Here is a 12,629-nt window from a genome sequence, read left to right as displayed (position 1 = left end):
GTGTCTTCCCATTCGCACGCTGAAATATTAGATCTTCAGTTGGGAGTCCAACAGCAAAATATTTCTGAAATTGTGTGTGTGTGTTTTTCTTCTAATTTAATGTGCCAGACAAGCCTCCCTGTAATTAAAACCAGAAACAAGGACCAGACTTAGACAGAGATTTGAAGGCTGTAAAATTCTAGGACAGGTTTATGTAAAGCAATTAAAAAGGGAGTTAAAAATTGTTAAAAAATTAAACACTAATTACTTTTTTTTCTCCTCTCATTTCTGCTGAGCTGTTTTGGCCGTGGAGCTCGAAGAAAGATATAAAAAGGAGAAAGTTTTGCCTCGTTGCTGTAAATCATGTTTAACAAATGCTTCTTTGCATTTGCAGCCGGACCCATCTGCTGTCAATTAGCCTAAATCATGCCTTTTCAATTAAACTGGCTTAGGGAAGTCTGGTAGCGAAAGGGGTGTGTGTGTGTGCGTGTGGGGAGGGGGCCAGTGGGGTGGTTGTGGGGGGCAGGAGAAAGGTGAAATCTGATTTCAGGCTGCGAGGTGGAAATATCTTTTAAAAGGTGTGATCCTATTTTAGTGTTTTCCATATAAAACGGGGCATTATTTGCTGTGCTGTGGGGAGCAGTGAAGGGTGGAAACAAAGTTGAGGAGGTAAGTCATGGGAATTGGGAGTAAATTAATTCTTGGGAGCCCCAGCTCTAGGGCAAAGCAGACTGGAGCTGAGCGTTCTGCCTGGAGGGTGCGGGTGGGGGGACGCTGAGACCACTGTGTACGGGCATCTACGATGGTGCAGGAAAGGCGGCTGCAACATGAGGCCCTTAGGGTACAGACAGAGGCTTCCTTGGAGGAACAGCGTGTTAAATACTGGACCTGCAGAAGCACATTCTGGCAGAGGCCAGTGAGGAGGTAGGGAAGGAAGTGCTAGTATTGTCTTTGAAAATAAAACGGACTTTCAGCACCCTGAGATGTTCTGGGCTTGGTCCAGGATGGGGGTGAAAGCAGGGTCCCGTGTCCAAGGACCTTATGGGGGTGTCTGTGTCCGACTCTAAATTCCTTTTAGAGTACCCCAGGCCGTGCGGGCTCTGGGTCCTGGGTGCTGTGGGAAGGCCCAGTTGAGTTGTAGCTCCCCCAGAGGCCAGGGCCCTTGAGCTGAGGGGCGGCTGGACCTGGACAGGAGCATTGGTGTGTCTTTGCGCGTGGGCCCCTCTTTGTGCTCATGTGCCCACCTCTGGCTTCCCAGCCTCTGATGAGCGCCAAACTTCGTAGCTCCTGGCTCCTCCCTGGGTTCATCAGGTGGGGCTACACCTGAGATGAGCTGACATTCAGGGTGGTGGTTTGGGGCGCTTGTGTTTGCTTTCATGTGTCCTCCTGCCCTTCGAAGAAGAAAAACAAGTTTGCCTTAACTAGACTGAGGAGTTTGCGTTCTGTCCTCCTGCCCCATTTGCAGTGGGAGGGGGAGAGGTGGTGTGTGTGGTCTACTGATGAGTGTTTATTTTCAATCACCCAGCCCTCCTCTCCTGCCTGTCTCAGCAACCTCTGCAGGACTGTGCAGGGCAGAAGGCAACCTGCCTGAAAACCTGCTCCTTGGTTGGGGTTTAGAGGAGGGGATTTGGTGGAGGAAGGTCTGGTGACAGGAGCTAGGTCTTTGAGACTCAGGTTGATATTGATATTAACGATAATGACAACAGCTAAAATGTATCGAACACTTATAACATTGGAGCACTGGCCCAAACATCTTATACAGAATCCCTCCTTTCATCCTCACAGTAGAGCTCTGAGGGTGGACCATCCAAAGCTCAATTTTGCATATGAGGAAATTCAGAGAAGTTAAGACATTTGCCCAAAGTCACACAGCTCATAAGTACCAGAGCTAGGATTTGAATTCAGGCAGCATGGTCTCCACCTGCACTGCGTACTGCCTCTTAGAGTGAGGTGGCCTCTGAGAATTCCCATGCTGTTTGCTGCTGTGCTCCTGGTTGGGGGCTTAGAGGAGAGTGTTGGTAACTGGAGGCCATCGTCATCTTCTGTATTGATGGTCTTGGGTGTGATGGATGGCATGCCCAGATTTGCATCCTAGCTGTGCCACCTGCTGCCTATGTAACCACCACAAAATCATTTATTGTCTTGGTCCATCTTTGAAACGGGGTGAAGCCCGCCCTCCCTGGAAGTGTGATGTTTCTCATGTGCTGAGGGTGCCCGGTCTGGAGAAGAGATCCATACGGGTTGGGCCCTTTGCCTTCCTTCCTGGTGGCCTGCTTCCACGAAGCGTGACCTGGTTTCTCCCTGGCTCCTGGCCTGTGAGTGTCTGCAGATACAGTTACAGGTCTCTCTCCACGTGATTCACTCTCAACAAGACGCGGGTGGGACGCCAGTAGCAGAGCAGGCCGACACCCCTACAGGCTGGGCCAGGCTGCCTGTCCAGGGACTCCGAGCCATCCTCTCCCCAAGAAAGGCCACCTCCAGATCCCGAGGGGCCCTGCCCTTTGTGGCAGCTGGAAGGAAAGACTGAGGCCAACTCCTGTTGTCTGTCCACAGCTTCTTCAGGCTGCCTGGCGCCCCCCTGGTCAGGCAGAGAAGGGAAGGGCTGCCTGGCTTTGGTCCAGAGCAACCCAGCAGGCCCAGCCATGCAGGCTGTCCTCACTCTGAGCCCCTTTAATCCGACGGCTGAGTGCAGGGATCCGTGACGAGGGCTTCCAGAGCCTCCCTGAGCCAGGCACCGGTGTTCCCAGCCACCTCCGAGGGTGGCGGAGAGGTTGCTGCCTGCCTCCACGGAGCTGGCAGGATGTGGGAGATGGAAACCGGGGCCAGAAGCTTCAGTTGGATGCACAGAGGTACCCGGTGCCCTGGGAGGTCCTCTCTGGGTCACAGGAAGGAGGGTGTGAGCTGACAGTGGGGAGGAGTGCCCAGTGAACACAGGACAGGTGACCGTGGAGAGCCCAGTCTGTAGGTGCTGCTTCCTTCCAGTCGTGGGCCCTCCACTGGCAGCCTCCCACGCACGGCCCGCATGGCCCATGGCATTCCCCACGCTGAGCTGAAACGACTGCCCTGTTGAGCCTTGACCCTGCTCGTAGCCTCCCACTTCCTGGCCTCCCCCGCTCCTCTGCCCTTAGGACAGTTTGAAAAGCTTTTCTAGCCAAGAGAGTGGGGTGGGGTGGAAGGGTACTTTTATTCAGGCAACGTCATGCCAGAGAGCAAGGAGGTTAGGGCCAGATGAATCAGATTCTGACCTCAGTGCTGTCACTTGGGCTGGGTGACCGTAGGCAGCTTCCCTAGCCTCTCTGAACCTCAGTTTCTTTATCTGTAAACTGAGGACAAATCCCACTCTTTCAGCGTGGTGCAGAATAAATACCTGAAATAATGTATGGAAAGCGCCTAGCGCAGCATCTGACCCAAGTCATCAGCAAGGAGTAAGTTGTTCTCTGTCCTTTCGTCTGCTCCCGAGCAATCCATGCTTTGCATCCCACCATGAGGTTATCACAGTCCCTCCTCGTCACACTGTCAGACCCCGTTTCATGGGACCCCAGGTTGTGTCTGCCCCTCCCTCGGGAGGAGCCGGGCTGGGCCAACACACTCCCCAGCCTGCAGTTAGTCACAGGACGGAGCTGAAATGAAACTCGAAGCTGCTGGTGTCACACTCCTGGTGGCCGGCTGGGAGGTGGCCCTCTTCCTCGTGTGCAGACACAGTCTCTGGGCACAGCTGAGCTTTAACTAGATTGTGGAGAGAAGCCCGGCGTCTGAAATAACACTGCTGGCCTTGAGGTTTGTGCCGTGTCTCCTCATCTGGGAAGGTAGCCAGGCCAAATCGGCATTTCACTCTTGGGGGGCCTGGAGAGCTGCCCTTTGATGGCTTATCTGTTGGTACCCATACCCCTGACCCCCCCAAAGGTCTGGAGTAACCCACTTCTCTGGGTTTCACTCTTTGGCTACCTCCCGGCCTTCATGGAAGGCTCTCTTCAGAACATTCTAGGCTGCCTCAGCTTCCTGATTCTAGAGAAACACAACAACCCAGGGAAAGGGACAGTCCAGCTACCGACTTGGCAGCAGGGTCCCTGGAGACCCTTGTGCTATTCCCAGGAGACGGGACGTCCTGACATAAACTTGGATAAGAGTTTCTGTCAGGTTGGGCCGGCCCCGATGGACGCAGCAGAGCCCTGGTGGGAAACCGGATCTGATCAGGTTTGATGACTCTGCTCCACCATCACCCCTCCAGGGAGCCTTCCTGAGTTATTAGGTTGGTGCAAAAATAATTGCGGTTTAAAAGGTTGAAAAATTGCAAAAACCGCAATTACTTTTGAACCAAGTGAATACACGTGTGCAAAACATGTTTTCCTGGGTTTACAGTTTTCCCTGTTTCCCCAAATATGAATGTCCTCAAGAAGCTCACCTCCTAGTAGGTAAGCTAGGTACCTCCTGTGTCTGTGGGTGTCAGGTATCTGGGGGACTTACCTGTGTTGGGAAAGCATGAGGTGGGCAGAGTACATAGCAATCCTGCACCAAGAGATGCTGCTGGCTGCCGCCACGTGAGGGGCTGATGTAGGGTCAGAAGCCATGGCAGCACAGACGCCCAGTTTCTAAAGCATGGAGAGAATGGGGCTTAGTCTGGCCAGAAAGCCGCTCTGCCTGCAAGCTCAGGGGAGCAGCTTGAAACGCCGTGGGTGGGAGGAGCAGATGGGCGCTGTGGTGCGGCCACACCTTCGAGCACAGCGAGCCATGACTCAGGCTCCTCTAAAGGGCAAAAATGAGCAGCAGAGTTCAAGTTACCAGGTCTTGGATGCACAAACACTGTTTTGGAGTGCAGAGCTTGGGTAATTTGAGGCCTTCTGCCAGCAGGCCTGGGTCTTGGTTTTTTTTGTTTTTTTTTTTTGTTTGTTTGTTTTTAATTCTGAAGTGGAGGATTTGAGCTGGTGACTGTCTTGGGAGGCTCAGACCATGGTGTGGGGGAGCCATTGGCAGTAACCAAAAGAGGACTCTCCTTGAGTCAAGAGGCCTGGGGCTACTAGGCTTTGCCGTTGCATCAGTGGGTGACTTTGGTGAAGTCCCCGAACTCCTTTGAGCCTCCCCAATGTATTGCAATTAAAGTATTCTGCCTCATGTAGCTTCCAGCGTGGGCATGACAGTTATGTCAGATGATATATGTTCGAAAGTATCTTCCAAAAATACTCTAAAAATGTCAGGTGCTGTTACTATTTGTTTCAAGCTGTGGTTAGCAGGGCTTAGGTGAGCTCAGCCCTGACACCCCCTCCTCGCCCCGCCCCCCCCAACCTTTAGCTGGGTCCTCTGGAACTTTCTCTAAATCAAGAAGTTGGTTTTGCCTGTTTGTTTTGGCTTCTGATAGAGACAAAAGCCTCCTGAGAGGTGGAGAACGTCCTGGCAGCCACGCCAATACCCAGGATGCTTGGTCTGGACACCACCTCCAGGAAAGCGGGGTTCTTGGGACCGGTGATACCACCTGAGCTTTCTCTGCAGAAAGTGGGTGGACTTGGAGTTTGGCAAACTTGCTGTGCCACAGGTTCTTCAGCGCCTCTTGGAAAAAGCCCAGTCCATGCCCCTGAGGGCGAAATTGTCCCCCTGAGCTGGCCAAGGTATTGAACCTGTGACAGAGTCCATGCCGTAGGTGGCTCTGCTCCCCGCCTCAGTCACTGTGACATACCATGTAGGCCAATAGCACTATCCCCCCATGACCCTCTAACTTAGCCCAAGTCCTTAATTTTAAAGTACTGTCAACGATTTATAAAAAAATGTAGTTTTATGCGTTCAACTTGAGTGTACCCTATAAAGCCAAGATATAGACGAAGTTGATGAGTAAATTCATGTAAAATTACAAAGAATAATAGACTTATGTTTCATCTCAGGGAACTGAGAAATATGGACTTGAACACAAAATGTGATGTAGCAGAGGAATTATAGGGCGAGACCCTCAAACCCACTGACTTTTCAAATCTTAGCAACCTCTAAGCTTATTTTAGGAGGCCCCACCCTTCATCTTATCAAAAGTGTTACAATGCACCCACACCCCACATTAAATATAATTTTATGGGGGAAAAAGAGAATGAGGAGACCTTTGTAATTTTTTATAACTTTGAGACTTAAGGAAAAAAAAGATCTCTTCTTGTGATTTTAACTTTGTTATGTTCATTAATAACTGTTTGAGAATTGACTTAAATTACCATCGGCCAGTTAACAATGTTAGTTTGTAGATATTTAAATGAACATGTGGTTAAAAATAGGTTTTGTAGTTCTTTATTTTCTGGAGTCAGTCCTTTCTTTTTTTTTTTTTTTCCTTTAAGGATTCAAATGCTTTCATGACTATGTGGTCTTCAAAAAGAAAGATCTTGCTGGAGTCAGAGGTCAGAGTTTGAGTCTTGGCTTTGTAAAAGATAAGTATCACTCACTGTGTGACCTCTATAAGCCTTACTATCTCCATCTGTAAATGGGGCTAATTTGCTTTCACTGTTTCATATTTTGACAATTAACTGAGATAATGAACGAGAGCACATAGCCCAGTGCCTGCCTCCTCCATAGAAAGCTCTCTGGTTAAACATGCTAGCACGAAAAACTATATAAACAAAAGGCACGTGATTCTAGAGTTTGAAAAAAAATGAATTTGAATGATTTTCTCCTATTCTCTAGTAAGATCCTGAAAGCTCAAATTATTTATATATATATAGGCAAAAAAATGCATACACACTTTAAGAAAGGAAAAAGCTATTAAAATTGTAATAATATATACCGATAATAAAAGATGAGTACAAGTCACGTTTGACTTCTGCCATGACAAGAGGTGCTCAAAGTGGTTCCCATCAGCGTCCAGACATTTCTGATGACGGCGAACCACTGCTTGAGCAACGTTGACTAAAGTGTCCACTTGTATACATTTTTGCCATCCCTGGTATGTATATATAAATGATCAGGGATTTCATTTATTAAGAATTCTGAATGATTTCACCATGTCTTAGGTTTACCTATTTATTTTCTATCATAAAAAAAGCCCAGGGAATTAATGATAGAAACAATATTTGATGGAAAGGGGGGGTTTACTTGAGGGAGCAAGCTTTTCAGGCCCTTAGAAATGTCTGCTTGGAAACGATGAGTCTGTTAATTAGGGAGGATTCTTATCAGATGCCACAGAGCCTCATCTTGGCCCTGCCCTCTTAGAAAAGGTAGTCTTCTGCAGTGGCGAACAATGCCAGCATCCCTGACTTCGGCAGCTTTTTGTAATGGAGGGTTTTCACTAACTCAGACAGGCCTTCCTCCCTGAGTTTGACCTTGAGAGCTGTGTGGAAGTGGACCTTGATGGGTGGTGTCATGGGTGTCCCCCAGGAGGCCTTCTCCAAGCACATGATGAAGAGACCCGTGACATGAGTCATGCCCGAATGACTCCAGGTACTTTACTCAACACAGTATTTGGCAGTCATAGTTCTTGTTTTTCTAATTGGAAGGGCAAAGCGGTAGATGGATGGATGGGAAGCAGCAAGCTGGAAAATATGTGGGCATTTCAGAGGAGGGACTAACTTCCACGTGGGGCCGCTTTGGGCAGTGGTTTCTGCTTCCAGACCATGTGCCGTGGTTGTCTCTTGGTTCCCTGTATGCACATGCTATTCTCGAGGGTGTAGGAAAGCACTGGGGTTCAGGATACCTAGAATTCCAGCTTGGACTCTGCTAATAATAAGCTGCGTGGTTTCAGATAAGTCACTATGACCGTGGATTAGTTAGGGTTTATAGCATATTGAGTTTAGTACGGATGATATATAGGGGGAAATTAGATACTTTCAAAGAGCAAGTTCTAAATGAATGAGGTTTCATTTGACTTTGTTGTCTGCTTAAAAGAGTAAATGTGAGCTGGGTAACTGTCTCGTTCGGCAGATTCCCAGATGGTTAAGCAACATACCCTAAGTATCAATCAAAGGCTCCTTTCAAATCTCTGTTGTGCTATAGACCTCCATCCTCCTCTAAATTTTTATCAGTGACCTGACTAAAGATCAAGAAAGCCTAGAGACGACACTCGGCGAAGAACGATGCCCATATGATGGATGCAAGCGTTGGGATCCCTGATAATCTCCATAGACCGCAAAGCTCCGCCAAACCCAACAAGATGGAAGACTTTCAACTATTGCTGTTCAATTTCATGTGGTTTCAAATTCAGAAGCACAAGAACTAGATTAGAGAGCCCTCCGTTGGCAGCAGTTCACATGAAAGAGATCTGGGGGTTTGAGTTGACCACAAGCCTAATTTGATCCAACAGTGTGACTGTTGCTAAAAATGTTCAAATCCTTGTAGGCTGCCTTAATAGACATATGGTGTCCAGATCCAGGGAGGTGATGCTACAGGGTCTTCTGGCCTGAGCAGGCCACGTCTAGAGGGGCGTGTTTAATCCTGAGCGTCATATTTGAAGAGAAAAAGGGTGACCACTGGGGACATGGAACGGAGGTACAGTGGAAGGTATTGCCGTGGGTTAACTGGTACAGCAGAGACCCACTCGCTAGAGGCTCAACTTCCCATGTTCTCTTCCTGAGTACGCTGGGACCCTGCAACTCACGAGCCTCCCCCGTAGTCAGCAGCTGGCTGGCTTCTGGATGATGGAATATGGGTAGAGCTGATGCTCTTTCCATCCAGTGCCCTGAAAATGTCCTCATGATGCTATGTGCTTGCTCTTTTCCTTCACTGACCCTAAGAGTGTGGCAGGACAGCAAGATCAAAGGAGGTAGGCACCCTGAATCATTTGGAAATCGACTTGGAAGCCTCCTTATCGAATGTCCACCTGGACTGGGACAGGAATGAAAAAATAAACCCTTCTCGTGTTAAACCGCTGAGATTGGGGGAGTGTTTTGTTACAGCAGCCAGCATGAATTACCCTGATTACTACAGCTGTGGAAGAGATGCTCAAGATGTGATTGTCATGGTGATGGTTATGTACTCACGACGGTTATAGTCTAACGATATATGTGGCAGATTAATCCATGGACATATTGCTTTGTTCTCAGTACAGGACGCTTAAGAGAATGAAAAGGTGACTTTAGCCTCCTGGAAATATTCCCGGGGAAATGGCTTCCATAGGAGCAATTGTAACTCTCCCTTTGCCTGAATGCCCTCTCCAGTTTTGTTTTATTTCTTTAATGGTCTAATCATATCTCCTCCACTTGCTAGTTATGTGATCTCAAGCAAGTTACTTGACTACTCTGTGCCTCAGTTTCTTCATCCATCAAATGGGCACCAGAATAGTACCTACTGCATGGAGTTGTTGGGAGGGTTACATGAGTTAATCGTAACAACATCCAATAGTGCCAGTCTGTGTTAGGTGTTTATTTTGTTTTGCTTTTGTTTTAAAGGGCTATCCTGAAGGCACTATTCACTCAGGTCTTTGGAAGTCAGTCCGGTCAAGCTCTCCACAAATGGGGAAGAGACAAGATTTTGGTTTTGCTATAGATGATGGAGTCAAAGCCTGGCCTACTCTTCAGTGACCTGGATGGGGGAGGGTGATGACTGCAGGGGAGTGTGGTGCAGAGAAGGGAGGGGCTAGATGTTCAAGTGCAGGGGTGGAGCCCCTGTTCCCTTAGGAGGAAAAGCAGCGTCTGACAGCTGGGAAAGGCCAACCCTAAACCCGAGTGTTAGGAACCTGAAGATGGATATTTTGTGGTCATGGCAGCTGCCATCTGGAACACAAGGACCAGATTCTCCCCTGTGATCCAGGGGCCACATGAGCCCTGGGGTTTGGAGAGAAGATCTGTGAAGGGCGCCATTAGAGGAGGGTGGGGATGAGTCTGTCCTGGGAGCTGGTGTGCTGCTGAGGGCAAGAGCGTTGTGTCGTCGTCCCCCCAGCTCCCACCCGGTGACCCGGCCTCATAATTGCTGTGTATCCTTGGAAAAGCCAGGACCCTCTCTGGGTTTCCCTTTTCTCATCTGTAAAGTGGGGCTAACAGTGCAATATGTGCTCTGTCGTGACCGAGAGGAGATGATTGGGTATGAAAGACTTAGGTGGGCTCACTTGTCAGTGCAATATGTGCTCTGTCGTGACCGAGAGGAGAAGACTGGGTATGAAAGACTTAGGTGGGCTCACTTGTCAGCCATGAAGTGCTGCCTGATGCAGGTGTCTCTTGGGGTCTTGGCTAAGACGGAACTTCCTAACCTTTTAAGTGGGCTGGAGACGTGTTGTGAGGCAAGGGGCACCTGGGAGCCGGAAGTGATGGACAAGAGGCCAGGGATGCAGGAGAAACGGTTCTTGCACGAGTGGAGATGGAACCAGACACACTCCAAGGTTCGCTTAGGGCGCTCTTCCTGGGGAGTATTTTCGAAGGGGCTGCAGGGCACAGGGACAGGTCCCAGTCCTGTGTGGACAACACCAGGCTGCATTGTTGCTCTTGGCCTTTCCCTGCCTTCATCTGAAAGTGGGGTTGTGCCTCATGCACCCCTGAACCAGCAGGGTGGGTGGGCGGGGGGAGAGGGGGAGTCAAGAGGGTGGGGGAGGGGAAGGCACAGGCGCCTGAGCATCTCACGTAATAACTCAGGACTGCCTACAGCCCAGTGAGGTGTTTCTGCAAAGGCAGATAACGAAACATTCTTCCCAAATGAGAGAATACGCCTTTTCTTTGCCTTTTCCCCCCCTTTTCACAATAAAATAATTAAACTGGGATTTCTGGAGGTCTGACACCTCACCCCCTCACAGTTTCTGCTGAGAAGGAGAGGAGAGCATTGAGCTTCAGTGAGAGGAGAGAAGCCAGGCTGGGAAGGGGCTTGGCTGGTGACAGAGAGAGCACAGGCCTACTGAGAAGGGTGTTGGGGTCTCAGAGGGCACAGGGGAGGGGACCTGCTGATTTCTCACCACCCCAGATGACATATGACTTAACACGTCCCCAGGTCTCCAGGGCTGCAGCTGGCTGTGTACTTTCAACATGTGTTTGGTATTATCGATGTTTTTATAATAATAACTATGGTCTTGAAAGGGACTAAAATTAATTAAAATGCAGCACTCTGCCACATTTTACATTATTATCCTGGGAATGCTTGCCTGGAAAGGATCTCCCTTGGGGGGAGGGGTCATCTTGCCCATCCCCCCTCTCTGGCTGGGTCTGTACCCCAGTTGTCTCTACCAGCCAGCCATAGAAGATTGCCAATGAAGGGAGAAACTGCAGTCTTCAAAGATAAAATCCTTACTTGTAAAGAAATCTTTCTTGGTATTTTAACTACAATAAGGAGGACAGTGCAAAAACTCAGATGTAATAATGCTTGCAGTGCTGCGGGGGCCCCCACTGGTCCTGTTTATCACTCTTTGCTGCTCAGGTTCTCATCGGAAGGCACCTGCCAGAAAGCATCCCTGTGCATGGGTGTCCTGTGCAGCATGGCATGTTTAGCAACACCCCTGGCCTCTACCCACTAGCTGCTAGCTAGTAGCACCCCCCCAACCCCTGTGACAACCAGAAACACGTCCAGACATTGACTAATGTCCTCTGGGGGACAAAATTGCCTCCAGTTGTAAGGAAAGGCTCTCTAGCATTCCTGCCAAGAGCCAGGTGTCCCGGTGGGCAGAGGGGGCTGTTGCATTTTTCAGAAAATCCTGCCCCCTCCTCCCACCCCAGCTCCAGGGAATCACCTCTAATCCAGGGAGTAGTGACATGTGAGGGTGTCACCGTCACACTCCTGAGGAGGGGAGCAAGTGACTTGCTATGAATAACATCCTGAGGTTTGTGATTGATTCACTATTTAAGACAAATTAGAGCAGGTACTAACACAGCAGCACCACTTTCACTCTTGCATCCCGTTATGCTTTTCGGAGTGGCCAGAGCTGGCCATCACCCCCAGCCTGTCTCATTTAGGTCACAGCCCAGATTGGGTAGGCAAGTTTTGCTAATATGCCCTGAATAGTGTGGCAATTACAAAGTATTGCTATGGCTTGTGGTTTCATCACATTTGGGTTGGTCTGTGAGATGGTCCTACATAGGTGCCATCCTCTGACTCCACTGAGGGGAGACCCCCCAGGTGTGGGGCACCAGCTACTGTCAGCCCCATCGGCTCTTCTCCTGTCACTTACTACTGTGCTCCGGCCACGGCCGCCCCTTTCTCTCCCTTGAACATGTTCTTCCGTCCTCCCCACACTGCCTGGAACCCTTTCCCTGATACTCTGAGCATGGCTGACTCCTTTTCCTCCTCCTTCATGTCGCAGCTCCATTGTCACCTTCTCAGAGACGGTGGCTACCCTCGACTTCTAGCTAATGTTGTCCCCTCCTGCCACGTCAGCCTCTGTCCTACTGCCCCATTCTCTTTCCATAGCGCATGTCACTGCCTGCAGTTGTTCTGGTTTGTGTGCCCTACCCTTCATGGACCTGGTGGGTTCCCCAGGAAGCAGGTGCTCAGACGGAATTGGGGGTTTATTGGGGGAGAAACACCTATGAAAGAAAAGGGAAGGAAGCAGGTTCAGGCAGGAGGGGTCATAGGAATATGAAGACCTGAGATTGCCCACTGGAGAAGTCCCGTGTGGGTGGAAGTGGCTTGGTCCTTGACTCACCACCTTGCTCAGTCATTGGCCAGGGGCTGCCCCAGGAACAGCATGACCTCAGCCTGAAAGCTGAAGAAGACCTTGGAGAAGCTAGTGGCTGGAGGCTGTCAGCCAGCCATGCTCCTGTCAGCCAGGCAGCGAGTCC

This window comes from Rhinolophus sinicus, chromosome 12 (genome assembly GCF_057876585.1).
Source record: "Rhinolophus sinicus isolate RSI-liver-muscle chromosome 12, RSI-T2T, whole genome shotgun sequence".
NCBI lineage: Eukaryota > Metazoa > Chordata > Mammalia > Chiroptera > Rhinolophidae > Rhinolophus > Rhinolophus sinicus.
This window is presented reverse-complemented; position numbering follows the sequence as displayed.